We start from the raw sequence: 15281 nt of genomic DNA on the forward strand, positions 1-15281 counted from the left end.
CTGGGCGTATACTGGGGGGACGGGAGGGACTCCCATTAACTCCTGACTATACCGGGGATACGCTTATCACAATGCCTTTCTAGTCTGTGCTGAAGCAGGGCATTCTGGCAGCCAAGTGGCTTGACCTTTATTAGTGAGCCTGGTTACCCCCTCTCGGAACCACAGACTTAGAAATCGCCAGCTCATATACAGTGCATAAAATATATTTATATATATACCCTTATACACCATTTTAATAAAAAATATCACAAAATTCTTCTAAGTCCCTCGGGAAGAGTGAAAGACGTGCACATTCATTTTCAGAGCTCCTAGACCTTCCTATAAGAAGTTAGCCAAAACGTAGCTTTGAAAAACGCTTAGGTTAAGTTTCAGAGTTGCTTCTAATGTTCCAAAGCTGGACTTAGACATAATTTCACTCTCACAACAGTATGGCTGGTTGGAGACAGTCCGAACCACAAGTACCGGGTCCATGGTTCTGGGCGTATACTGGGGGGACGGGGACGACTCCCATTAACCCCTGACTAACCGGAGATACGCTTATCACAATGCCTTTCTGGTCTGTGCTGAAGCAGGGCATTCTGGCAGCCAAGTGGCTTGACCTTTATTAGTGAGCCTGGTTACCCCCTCTCGGAACCACAGACTTAGAAATCGCCAGCTCATATACAGTGCATAAAATATATTTATATATATATATACCCTTATACACCATTTTAATAAAAAATATCACAAAATTATTCTAAGGACCTCGGGAAGAGTGAAAGACGCGCACGTTCATTTTCAGAGCTCCTAGACCTTCCTACAGTATAAGAAGTTAGCCAAAAAGAAGCTTCGAAAAACGCTTAGGTTAAGTTTCAGTGTTGCTACTAATGTACCAAAGCTGGACTTAGACATAATTTCACTCTCACAACATTATGCCTGGTTGGAGACAGTCCGAACCACAAGTACCGGGTCCATGGTTCTGGGCGTATACTGGGGGGACGGGGGCGACTCCCATTAACTCCTGACTATACCGGGGATACGCTTATCACAATGCCTTTCTGGTCTGTGCTGAAGCAGGGCATTCTGGCAGCCAAGTGGCTTGACCTTTATTAGTGAGCCTGGTTACCCCCTCTCGGAACCACAGACTTAGAAATCGCCAGCTCATATACAGTGCATAAAATATATTTATATATATACCCTTATACACCATTTTAATAAAAAATATCACAAAATTCTTCTAAGTCCCTCGGGAAGAGTGAAAGACGTGCACGTTCATTTTCAGAGCTCCTAGACCTTCCTATAAGAAGTTAGCCAAAACGTAGCTTTGAAAAACGCTTAGGTTAAGTTTCAGAGTTGCTTCTAATGTTCCAAAGCTGGACTTAGACATAATTTCACTCTCACAACAGTATGGCTGGTTGGAGACAGTCCGAACCACAAGTACCGGGTCCATGGTTCTGGGCGTATACTGGGGGGACGGGGACGACTCCCATTAACCCCTGACTAACCGGAGATACGCTTATCACAATGCCTTTCTGGTCTGTGCTGAAGCAGGGCATTCTGGCAGCCAAGTGGCTTGACCTTTATTAGTGAGCCTGGTTACCCCCTCTCGGAACCACAGACTTAGAAATCGCCAGCTCATATACAGTGCATAAAATATATTTATATATATATATACCCTTATACACCATTTTAATAAAAAATATCACAAAATTATTCTAAGGACCTCGGGAAGAGTTAAAGACGCGCACGTTCATTTTTAGAGCTCCTAGACCTTCCTATAAGTAGTTAGCCAAAAAGAAGCTTCGAAAAACGCTTAGGTTAAGTTTCAGAGTTGCTACTAATGTACCAAAGCTGGACTTAGACATAATTTCACTCTCACAACATTATGCCTGGTTGGAGACAGTCCGAACCACACGTACCGGGTCCATGGTTCTGGGCGTATACTGGGGGGACGGGGGCGACTCCCATTAACTCCTGACTATACCGGGGATACGCTTATCACAATGCCTTTCTGGTCTGTGCTGAAGCAGGGCATTCTGGCAGCCAAGTGGCTTGACCTTTATTAGTGAGCCTGGTTACCCCCTCTCGGAACCACAGACTTAGAAATCGCCAGCTCATATACAGTGCATAAAATATATTTATATATATACCCTTATACACCATTTTAATAAAAAATATCACAAAATTCTTCTACAGTAAGTCCCTCGGGAAGAGTGAAATATGCGCACGTTCATTTTCAGAGCTCCTAGACCTTCCTATAAGAAGTTAGCCAAAACGTAGCTTTGAAAAACGCTTAGGTTAAGTTTCAGAGTTGCTTCTAATGTTCCAAAGCTGCACTTAGACATAATTTCACTCTCACAACATTATGGCTGGTTGGAGACAGTCCGAACCACAAGTACCGGGTCCATGGTTCTGGGCGTATACTGGGGGGACGGGGACGACTCCCATTAACCCCTGACTAACCGGGGATACGCTTATCACAATGCCTTTCTGGTCTGTGCTGAAGCAGGGCATTCTGGCAGCCAAGTGGCTTGACCTTTATTAGTAAGCCTGGTTACCCCCTCTCGGAACCACAGACTTAGAAATCGCCAGCTCATATACAGTGCATAAAATATATTTATATATATACCCTTATACACCATTTTAATAAAAAATATCACAAAATTCTTCTAAGTCCCTCGGGAAGAGTGAAAGATGCGCACGTTCATTTTCAGAGCTCTTAGACCTTCCTATAAGAAGTTAGCCAAAACGTAGCTTTGAAAAACGCTTAGGTTAAGTTTCAGAGTTGCTTCTAATGTTCCAAAGCTGGACTTAGACATAATTTCACTCTCACAACATTATGGCTGGTTGGAGACAGTCCGAACCACAAGTACCGGGTCCATGGTTCTGGGCGTATACTGGGGGGACGGGGACGACTCCCATTAACCCCTGACTAACCGGGGATACGCTTATCACAATGCCTTTATGGTCTGTGCTGAAGCAGGGCATTCTGGCAGCCAAGTGGCTTGACCTTTATTAGTGAGCCTGGTTACCCCCTCTCGGAACCACAGACTTAGAAATCGCCAGCTCATATACAGTGCATAAAATATATTTATATATATACCCTTATACACCATTTTAATAAAAAATATCACAAAATTATTCTAAGGACCTCGGGAAGAGTTAAAGACGCGCACGTTCATTTTTAGAGCTCCTAGACCTTCCTATAAGTAGTTAGCCAAAAAGAAGCTTCGAAAAACGCTTAGGTTAAGTTTCAGAGTTGCTACTAATGTACCAAAGCTGGACTTAGACATAATTTCACTCTCACAACATTATGCCTGGTTGGAGACAGTCCGAACCACACGTACCGGGTCCATGGTTCTGGGCGTATACTGGGGGGACGGGGGCGACTCCCATTAACTCCTGACTATACCGGGGATACGCTTATCACAATGCCTTTCTGGTCTGTGCTGAAGCAGGGCATTCTGGCAGCCAAGTGGCTTGACCTTTATTAGTGAGCCTGGTTACCCCCTCTCGGAACCACAGACTTAGAAATCGCCAGCTCATATACAGTGCATAAAATATATTTATATATATACCCTTATACACCATTTTAATAAAAAATATCACAAAATTCTTCTAAGTCCCTCGGGAAGAGTGAAAGATGCGCACGTTCATTTTCAGAGCTCCTAGACCTTCCTATAAGAAGTTAGCCAAAACGTAGCTTTGAAAAACGCTTAGGTTAAGTTTCAGAGTTGCTTCTAATGTTCCAAAGCTGCACTTAGACATAATTTCACTCTCACAACATTATGGCTGGTTGGAGACAGTCCGAACCACAAGTACCGGGTCCATGGTTCTGGGCGTATACTGGGGGGACGGGGACGACTCCCATTAACCCCTGACTAACCGGGGATACGCTTATCACAATTCCTTTCTGGTCTGTGCTGAAGCAGGGCATTCTGGCAGCCAAGTGGCTTGACCTTTATTAGTAAGCCTGGTTACCCCCTCTCGGAACCACAGACTTAGAAATCGCCAGCTCATATACAGTGCATAAAATATATTTATATATATACCCTTATACACCATTTAATAAAAAATATCACAAAATTCTTCTAAGTCCCTCGGGAAGAGTGAAAGATGCGCACGTTCATTTTCAGAGCTCTTAGACCTTCCTATAAGAAGTTAGCCAAAACGTAGCTTTGAAAAACGCTTAGGTTAAGTTTCAGAGTTGCTTCTAATGTTCCAAAGCTGGACTTAGACATAATTTCACTCTCACAACATTATGGCTGGTTGGAGACAGTCCGAACCACAAATACCGGGTCCATGGTTCTGGGCGTATACTGGGGGGACGGGGACGACTCCCATTAACCCCTGACTAACCGGGGATACGCTTATCACAATGCCTTTATGGTCTGTGCTGAAGCAGGGCATTCTGGCAGCCAAGTGGCTTGACCTTTATTAGTAAGCCTGGTTACCCCCTCTCGGAACCACAGACTTAGAAATCGCCAGCTCATATACAGTGCATAAAATATATTTATATATATATACCCTTATACACCATTTTAATAAAAAATATCACAAAATTATTCTAAGGACCTCGGGAAGAGTAAAAGACGCGCACGTTCATTTTCAGAGCTCCTAGACCTTCCTATAAGAAGTTAGCCAAAAAGTAGCTTCGAAAAACGCTTAGGTTAAGTTTCAGAGTTGCTACTAATGTACCAAAGCTGGACTTAGACATAATTTCACTCTCACAACATTATGGCTGGTTGGAGACAGTCCGAACCACAAGTACCGGGTCCATGGTTCTGGGCGTATACTGGGGGGACGGGGGCGACTCCCATTAACTCCTGACTATACCGGGGATACGCTTATCACAATGCCTTTCTGGTCTGTGCTGAAGCAGGGCATTCTGGCAGCCAAGTGGCTTGACCTTTATTAGTGAGCCTGGTTACCCCCTCTCGGAACCACAGACTTAGAAATCGCCAGCTCATATACAGTGCATAAAATATATTTATATATATATACCCTTATACACCATTTTAATAAAAAATATCACAAAATTATTCTAAGGACCTCGGGAAGAGTGAAAGACGCGCACGTTCATTTTCAGAGCTCCTAGACCTTCCTATAAGAAGTTAGCCAAAAAGAAGCTTCGAAAAACGCTTAGGTTAAGTTTCAGAGTTGCTACTAATGTACCAAAGCTGGACTTAGACATAATTTCACTCTCACAACATTATGCCTGGTTGGAGACAGTCCGAACCACAAGTACCGGGTCCATGGTTCTGGGCGTATACTGGGGGGACGGGGGCGACTCCCATTAACTCCTGACTATACCGGGGATACGCTTATCACAATGCCTTTCTGGTCTGTGCTGAAGCAGGGCATTCTGGCAGCCAAGTGGCTTGACCTTTATTAGTGAGCCTGGTTACCCCCTCTCGGAACCACAGACTTAGAAATCGCCAGCTCATATACAGTGCATAAAATATATTTACATATATACCCTTATACACCATTTTAATAAAAAATATCACAAAATTCTTCTAAGTCCCTCGGGAAGAGTGAAAGATGCGCACGTTCATTTTCAGAGCTCCTAGACCTTCCTATAAGAAGTTAGCCAAAACGTAGCTTTGAAAAACGCTTAGGTTAAGTTTCAGAGTTGCTTCTAATGTTCCAAAGCTGGACTTAGACATAATTTCACTCTCACAACATTATGGCTGGTTGGAGACAGTCCGAACCACAAGTACCGGGTCCATGGTTCTGGGCGTATACTGGGGGGACGGGGACGACTCCCATTAACCCCTGACTAACCGGGGATACGCTTATCACAATGCCTTTCTGGTCTGTGCTGAAGCAGGGCATTCTGGCAGCCAAGTGGCTTGACCTTTATTAGTAAGCCTGGTTACCCCCTCTCGGAACCACAGACTTAGAAATCGCCAGCTCATATACAGTGCATAAAATATATTTATATATATACCCTTATACACCATTTTAATAAAAAATATCACAAAATTCTTCTAAGTCCCTCGGGAAGAGTGAAAGATGCGCACGTTCATTTTCAGAGCTCCTAGACCTTCCTATAAGAAGTTAGCCAAAACGTAGCTTTGAAAAACGCTTAGGTTAAGTTTCAGAGTTGCTTCTAATGTTCCAAAGCTGGACTTAGACATAATTTCACTCTCACAACATTATGGCTGGTTGGAGACAGTCCGAACCACAAGTACCGGGTCCATGGTTCTGGGCGTATACTGGGGGGACGGGGACGACTCCCATTAACCCCTGACTAACCGGGGATACGCTTATCACAATGCCTTTATGGTCTGTGCTGAAGCAGGGCATTCTGGCAGCCAAGTGGCTTGACCTTTATTAGTAAGCCTGGTTACCCCCTCTCGGAACCACAGACTTAGAAATCGCCAGCTCATATACAGTGCATAAAATATATTTATATATATACTGTATACCCTTATACACCATTTTAATAAAAAATATCACAAAATTATTCTAAGGACCTCGGGAAGAGTGAAAGACGTGCACGTTCATTTTCAGAGCTCCTAGACCTTCCTATAAGAAGTTAGCCAAAAAGTAGCTTCGAAAAACGCTTAGGTTAAGTTTCAGAGTTGCTACTAATGTACCAAAGCTGGACTTAGACATAATTTCACTCTCACAACATTATGGCTGGTTGGAGACAGTCCGAACCACAAGTACCGGGTCCATGGTTCTGGGCGTATACTGGGGGGACGGGGGCGACTCCCATTAACTCCTGACTATACCGGGGATACGCTTATCACAATGCCTTTCTGGTCTGTGCTGAAGCAGGGCATTCTGGCAGCCAAGTGGCTTGACCTTTATTAGTGAGCCTGGTTACCCCCTCTCGGAACCACAGACTTAGAAATCGCCAGCTCATATACAGTGCATAAAATATATTTATATATATACCCTTATACACCATTTTAATAAAAAATATCACAAAATTCTTCTAAGTCCCTCGGGAAGAGTGAAAGACGCGCACGTTCATTTTCAGAGCTCCTAGACCTTCCTATAAGAAGTTAGCCAAAAAGTAGCTTTGAAAAACGCTTAGGTTAAGTTTCAGAGTTGCTTCTAATGTACCAAAGCTGGACTTAGACATTATTTCACTCTCACAACATTATGGCTGGTTGGAAACAGTCCGAACCACAAGTACCGGGTCCATGGTTCTGGGCGTATACAGGGGGGACGGGGACGACTCCTATTAACCCCTGACTATACCAGGGATACGCTTATCACAATGTCTTTCTGGTCTGTGCTGAAGCAGGGCATTCTGGCAGCCAAGTGGCTTGACCTTTATTAGTGAGCCTGGTTACCCCCTCTCGGAACTACAGACTTAGAAATCGCCAGCTCATATACAGTGCATAAAATATATTTATATATATACCCTTATACACCATTTTAATAAAAAATATCACAACATTCTTCTAAGTCCCTCGGGAAGAGTGAAAGACGCGCACGTTCATTTTCAGAGCTCCTAGACCTTCTTATAAGAAGTTAGCCAAAAAGTAGCTTCGAAAAACGCTTAGGTTAAGTTTCAGAGTTGCTTCTAATGTACCAATGCTGGACTTAGACATAATTTCACTCTCACAACATTATGGCTGGTTGGAGACATTCCGAACCACAAGTACCGGGTCCATGGTTCTGGGCGTATACTGGGGGGACGGGGGGGACTCCCATTAACTCCTGACTATACCGGGGATACGCTTATCACAATGCCTTTCTAGTCTGTGCTGAAGCAGGGCATTCTGGCAGCCAAATGGCTTGACCTTTATTAGTGAGCCTGGTTACCCCCTCTCGGAACCACAGACTTAGAAATCGCCAGCTCATATACAGTGCATAAAATATATTTATATATATACCCTTATACACCATTTTAATAAAAAATATCACAAAATTCTTCTAAGTCCCTCGGGAAGAGTGAAAGACGTGCACGTTCATTTTCAGAGCTCCTAGACCTTCCTATAAGAAGTTAGCCAAAACGTAGCTTTGAAAAACGCTTAGGTTAAGTTTCAGAGTTGCTTCTAATGTTCCAAAGCTGGACTTAGACATAATTTCACTCTCACAACAGTATGGCTGGTTGGAGACAGTCCGAACCACAAGTACCGGGTCCATGGTTCTGGGCGTATACTGGGGGGACGGGGACGACTCCCATTAACCCCTGACTAACCGGGGATACGCTTATCACAATGCCTTTCTGGTCTGTGCTGAAGCAGAGCATTCTGGCAGCCAAGTGGCTTGACCTTTATTAGTGAGCCTGGTTACCCCCTCTCGGAACCACAGACTTAGAAATCGCCAGCTCATATACAGTGCATAAAATATATTTATATATATATATACCCTTATACACCATTTTAATAAAAAATATCACAAAATTCTTCTAAGTCCCTCGGGAAGAGTGAAAGACGCGCACGTTCATTTTCAGAGCTCCTAGACCTTCCTATAAGAAGTTAGCCAAAAAGTAGCTTTGAAAAACGCTTAGGTTAAGTTTCAGAGTTGCTTCTAATGTACCAAAGCTGGACTTAGACATTATTTCACTCTCACAACATTATGGCTGGTTGGAGACAGTCCGAACCACAAGTACCGGGTCCATGGTTCTGGGCGTATACTGGGGGGACGGGGACGACTCCCATTAACCCCTGACTAACCGGGGATACGCTTATCACAATGCCTTTCTGGTCTGTGCTGAAGCAGAGCATTCTGGCAGCCAAGTGGCTTGACCTTTATTAGTGAGCCTGGTTACCCCCTCTCGGAACCACAGACTTAGAAATCGCCAGCTCATATACAGTGCATAAAATATATTTATATATATATATACCCTTATACACCATTTTAATAAAAAATATCACAAAATTCTTCTAAGTCCCTCGGGAAGAGTGAAAGACGCGCACGTTCATTTTCAGAGCTCCTAGACCTTCCTATAAGAAGTTAGCCAAAAAGTAGCTTTGAAAAACGCTTAGGTTAAGTTTCAGAGTTGCTTCTAATGTACCAAAGCTGGACTTAGACATTATTTCACTCTCACAACATTATGGCTGGTTGGAGACAGTCCGAACCACAAGTACCGGGTCCATGGTTCTGGGCGTATACAGGGGGGACGGGGACGACTCCTATTAACCCCTGACTATACCAGGGATACGCTTATCACAATGTCTTTCTGGTCTGTGCTGAAGCAGGGCATTCTGGCAGCCAAGTGGCTTGACCTTTATTAGTGAGCCTGGTTACCCCCTCTCGGAACTACAGACTTAGAAATCGCCAGCTCATATACAGTGCATAAAATATATTTATATATATACCCTTATACACCATTTTAATAAAAAATATCACAACATTCTTCTAAGTCCCTCGGGAAGAGTGAAAGACGCGCACGTTCATTTTCAGAGCTCCTAGACCTTCTTATAAGAAGTTAGCCAAAAAGTAGCTTCGAAAAACGCTTAGGTTAAGTTTCAGAGTTGCTTCTAATGTACCAATGCTGGACTTAGACATAATTTCACTCTCACAACATTATGGCTGGTTGGAGACATTCCGAACCACAAGTACCGGGTCCATGGTTCTGGGCGTATACTGGGGGGACGGGGGGGACTCCCATTAACTCCTGACTATACCGGGGATACGCTTATCACAATGCCTTTCTAGTCTGTGCTGAAGCAGGGCATTCTGGCAGCCAAATGGCTTGACCTTTATTAGTGAGCCTGGTTACCCCCTCTCGGAACCACAGACTTAGAAATCGCCAGCTCATATACAGTGCATAAAATATATTTATATATATACCCTTATACACCATTTTAATAAAAAATATCACAAAATTCTTCTAAGTCCCTCGGGAAGAGTGAAAGACGTGCACGTTCATTTTCAGAGCTCCTAGACCTTCCTATAAGAAGTTAGCCAAAACGTAGCTTTGAAAAACGCTTAGGTTAAGTTTCAGAGTTGCTTCTAATGTTCCAAAGCTGGACTTAGACATAATTTCACTCTCACAACAGTATGGCTGGTTGGAGACAGTCCGAACCACAAGTACCGGGTCCATGGTTCTGGGCGTATACTGGGGGGACGGGGACGACTCCCATTAACCCCTGACTAACCGGGGATACGCTTATCACAATGCCTTTCTGGTCTGTGCTGAAGCAGAGCATTCTGGCAGCCAAGTGGCTTGACCTTTATTAGTGAGCCTGGTTACCCCCTCTCGGAACCACAGACTTAGAAATCGCCAGCTCATATACAGTGCATAAAATATATTTATATATATATATACCCTTATACACCATTTTAATAAAAAATATCACAAAATTATTCTAAGGACCTCGGGAAGAGTAAAAGACGCGCACGTTCATTTTCAGAGCTCCTAGACCTTCCTATAAGAAGTTAGCCAAAAAGAAGCTTCGAAAAACGCTTAGGTTAAGTTTCAGAGTTACTACTAATGTACCAAAGCTGGACTTAGACATAATTTCACTCTCACAACATTATGGCTGGTTGGAGACAGTCCGAACCACAAGTACCGGGTCCATGGTTCTGGGCGTATACTGGGGGGACGGGGGCGACTCCCATTAACTCCTGACTATACCGGGGATACGCTTATCACAATGCCTTTCTGGTCTGTGCTGAAGCAGGGCATTCTGGCAGCCAAGTGGCTTGACCTTTATTAGTGAGCCTGGTTACCCCCTCTCGGAACCACAGACTTAGAAATCGCCAGCTCATATACAGTGCATAAAATATATTTATATATATACCCTTATACACCATTTTAATAAAAAATATCACAAAATTCTTCTAAGTCCCTCGGGAAGAGTGAAAGACGTGCACGTTCATTTTCAGAGCTCCTAGACCTTCCTATAAGAAGTTAGCCAAAACGTAGCTTTGAAAAACGCTTAGGTTAAGTTTCAGAGTTGCTTCTAATGTTCCAAAGCTGGACTTAGACATAATTTCACTCTCACAACAGTATGGCTGGTTGGAGACAGTCCGAACCACAAGTACCGGGTCCATGGTTCTGGGCGTATACTGGGGGGACGGGGACGACTCCCATTAACCCCTGACTAACCGGGGATACGCTTATCACAATGCCTTTCTGGTCTGTGCTGAAGCAGAGCATTCAGGCAGCCAAGTGGCTTGACCTTTATTAGTGAGCCTGGTTACCCCCTCTCGGAACCACAGACTTAGAAATCGCCAGCTCATATACAGTGCATAAAATATATTTATATATATATATACCCTTATACACCATTTTAATAAAAAATATCACAAAATTATTCTAAGGACCTCGGGAAGAGTAAAAGACGCGCACGTTCATTTTCAGAGCTCCTAGACCTTCCTATAAGAAGTTAGCCAAAAAGAAGCTTCGAAAAACGCTTAGGTTAAGTTTCAGAGTTGCTACTAATGTACCAAAGCTGGACTAAGACATAATTTCACTCTCACAACATTATGGCTGGTTGGAGACAGTCCGAACCACAAGTACCGGGTCCATGGTTCTGGGCGTATACTGGGGGGACGGGGGCGACTCCCATTAACTCCTGACTATACCGGGGATACGCTTATCACAATGCCTTTCTGGTCTGTGCTGAAGCAGGGCATTCTGGCAGCCAAGTGGCTTGACCTTTATTAGTGAGCCTGGTTACCCCCTCTCGGAACCACAGACTTAGAAATCGCCAGCTCATATACAGTGCATAAAATATATTTATATATATACCCTTATACACCATTTTAATAAAAAATATCACAAAATTCTTCTAAGTCCCTCGGGAAGAGTGAAAGATGCCCACGTTCATTTTCAGAGCTCCTAGACCTTCCTATAAGAAGTTAGCCAAAACGTAGCTTTGAAAAACGCTTAGGTTAAGTTTCAGAGTTGCTTCTAATGTTCCAAAGCTGGACTTAGACATAATTTCACTCTCACAACATTATGGCTGGTTGGAGACAGTCCGAACCACAAGTACCGGGTCCATGGTTCTGGGCGTATACTGGGGGGACGGGGACGACTCCCATTAACCCCTGACTAACCGGGGATACGCTTATCACAATGCCTTTCTGGTCTGTGCTGAAGCAGGGCATTCTGGCAGCCAAGTGGCTTGACCTTTATTAGTAAGCCTGGTTACCCCCTCTCGGAACCACAGACTTAGAAATCGCCAGCTCATATACAGTGCATAAAATATATTTATATATATATACCCTTATACACCATTTTAATAAAAAATATCACAAAATTATTCTAAGGACCTCGGGAAGAGTGAAAGACGCGCACGTTCATTTTCAGAGCTCCTAGACCTTCCTATAAGAAGTTAGCCAAAAAGTAGCTTCGTAAAACGCTTAGGTTAAGTTTCAGAGTTGCTACTAATGTACCAAAGCTGGACTTAGACATAATTTCACTCTCACAACATTATGGCTGGTTGGAGACAGTCCGAACCACAAGTACCGGGTCCATGGTTCTGGGCGTATACTGGGGGGACGGGGGCGACTCCCATTAACTCCTGACTATACCGGGGATACGCTTATCACAATGCCTTTCTGGTCTGTGCTGAAGCAGGGCATTCTGGCAGCCAAGTGGCTTGACCTTTATTAGTGAGCCTGGTTACCCCCTCTCGGAACCACAGACTTAGAAATCGCCAGCTCATATACAGTGCATAAAATATATTTATATATATACCCTTATACACCATTTTAATAAAAAATATCACAAAATTCTTCTAAGTCCCTCGGGAAGAGTGAAAGACGCGCACGTTCATTTTCAGAGCTCCTAGACCTTCCTATAAGAAGTTAGCCAAAAAGTAGCTTTGAAAAACGCTTAGGTTAAGTTTCAGAGTTGCTTCTAATGTACCAAAGCTGGACTTAGACATAATTTCACTCTCACAACATTATGGCTGGTTGGAGACAGTCCGAACAGAAAGTACCGGGTCCATGGTTCTGGGCGTATACAGGGGGGACGGGGGGGACTCCCATTAACTCCTGACTATACCGGGGATACGCTTATCACAATGCCTTTCTAGTCTGTGCTGAAGCAGGGCATTCTGGCAGCCAAGTGGCTTGACCTTTATTAGTGAGCCTGGTTACCCCCTCTCGGAACCACAGACTTAGAAATCGCCAGCTCATATACAATGCATAAAATATATTTATATATATACCCTTATACACCATTTTAATAAAAAATATCACAAAATTCTTCTAAGTCCCTCGGGAAGAGTGAAAGACGTGCACGTTCATTTTCAGAGCTCCTAGACCTTCCTATAAGAAGTTAGCCAAAACATAGCTTTGAAAAACGCTTAGGTTAAGTTTCAGAGTTGCTTCTAATGTTCCAAAGCTGGACTTAGACATAATTTCACTCTCACAACAGTATGGCTGGTTGGAGACAGTCCGAACCACAAGTACCGGGTCCATGGTTCTGGGCGTATACTGGGGGGACGGGGACGACTCCCATTAACCCCTGACTAACCGGGGATACGCTTATCACAATGCCTTTCTGGTCTGTGCTGAAGCAGAGCATTCTGGCAGCCAAGTGGCTTGACCTTTATTAGTGAGCCTGGTTACCCCCTCTCGGAACCACAGACTTAGAAATCGCCAGCTCATATACAGTGCATAAAATATATTTATATATATATATACCCTTATACACCATTTTAATAAAAAATATCACAAAATTATTCTAAGGACCTCGGGAAGAGTAAAAGACGCGCACGTTCATTTTCAGAGCTCCTAGACCTTCCTATAAGAAGTTAGCCAAAAAGAAGCTTCGAAAAACGCTTAGGTTAAGTTTCAGAGTTACTACTAATGTACCAAAGCTGGACTTAGACATAATTTCACTCTCACAACATTATGGCTGGTTGGAGACAGTCCGAACCACAAGTACCGGGTCCATGGTTCTGGGCGTATACTGGGGGGACGGGGGCGACTCCCATTAACTCCTGACTATACCGGGGATACGCTTATCACAATGCCTTTCTGGTCTGTGCTGAAGCAGGGCATTCTGGCAGCCAAGTGGCTTGACCTTTATTAGTGAGCCTGGTTACCCCCTCTCGGAACCACAGACTTAGAAATCGCCAGCTCATATACAGTGCATAAAATATATTTATATATATACCCTTATACACCATTTTAATAAAAAATATCACAAAATTCTTCTAAGTCCCTCGGGAAGAGTGAAAGACGTGCACGTTCATTTTCAGAGCTCCTAGACCTTCCTATAAGAAGTTAGCCAAAACGTAGCTTTGAAAAACGCTTAGGTTAAGTTTCAGAGTTGCTTCTAATGTTCCAAAGCTGGACTTAGACATAATTTCACTCTCACAACAGTATGGCTGGTTGGAGACAGTCCGAACCACAAGTACCGGGTCCATGGTTCTGGGCGTATACTGGGGGGACGGGGACGACTCCCATTAACCCCTGACTAACCGGGGATACGCTTATCACAATGCCTTTCTGGTCTGTGCTGAAGCAGAGCATTCAGGCAGCCAAGTGGCTTGACCTTTATTAGTGAGCCTGGTTACCCCCTCTCGGAACCACAGACTTAGAAATCGCCAGCTCATATACAGTGCATAAAATATATTTATATATATATATACCCTTATACACCATTTTAATAAAAAATATCACAAAATTATTCTAAGGACCTCGGGAAGAGTAAAAGACGCGCACGTTCATTTTCAGAGCTCCTAGACCTTCCTATAAGAAGTTAGCCAAAAAGAAGCTTCGAAAAACGCTTAGGTTAAGTTTCAGAGTTGCTACTAATGTACCAAAGCTGGACTAAGACATAATTTCACTCTCACAACATTATGGCTGGTTGGAGACAGTCCGAACCACAAGTACCGGGTCCATGGTTCTGGGCGTATACTGGGGGGACGGGGGCGACTCCCATTAACTCCTGACTATACCGGGGATACGCTTATCACAATGCCTTTCTGGTCTGTGCTGAAGCAGGGCATTCTGGCAGCCAAGTGGCTTGACCTTTATTAGTGAGCCTGGTTACCCCCTCTCGGAACCACAGACTTAGAAATCGCCAGCTCATATACAGTGCATAAAATATATTTATATATATACCCTTATACACCATTTTAATAAAAAATATCACAAAATTCTTCTAAGTCCCTCGGGAAGAGTGAAAGATGCCCACGTTCATTTTCAGAGCTCCTAGACCTTCCTATAAGAAGTTAGCCAAAACGTAGCTTTGAAAAACGCTTAGGTTAAGTTTCAGAGTTGCTTCTAATGTTCCAAAGCTGGACTTAGACATAATTTCACTCTCACAACATTATGGCTGGTTGGAGACAGTCCGAACCACAAGTACCGGGTCCATGGTTCTGGGCGTATACTGGGGGGACGGGGACGACTCCCATTAACCC

The sequence above is a fragment of the Ascaphus truei genome, chromosome 3 (assembly GCF_040206685.1).
Source record: "Ascaphus truei isolate aAscTru1 chromosome 3, aAscTru1.hap1, whole genome shotgun sequence".
NCBI classification, from domain to species: Eukaryota; Metazoa; Chordata; class Amphibia; order Anura; family Ascaphidae; genus Ascaphus; species Ascaphus truei.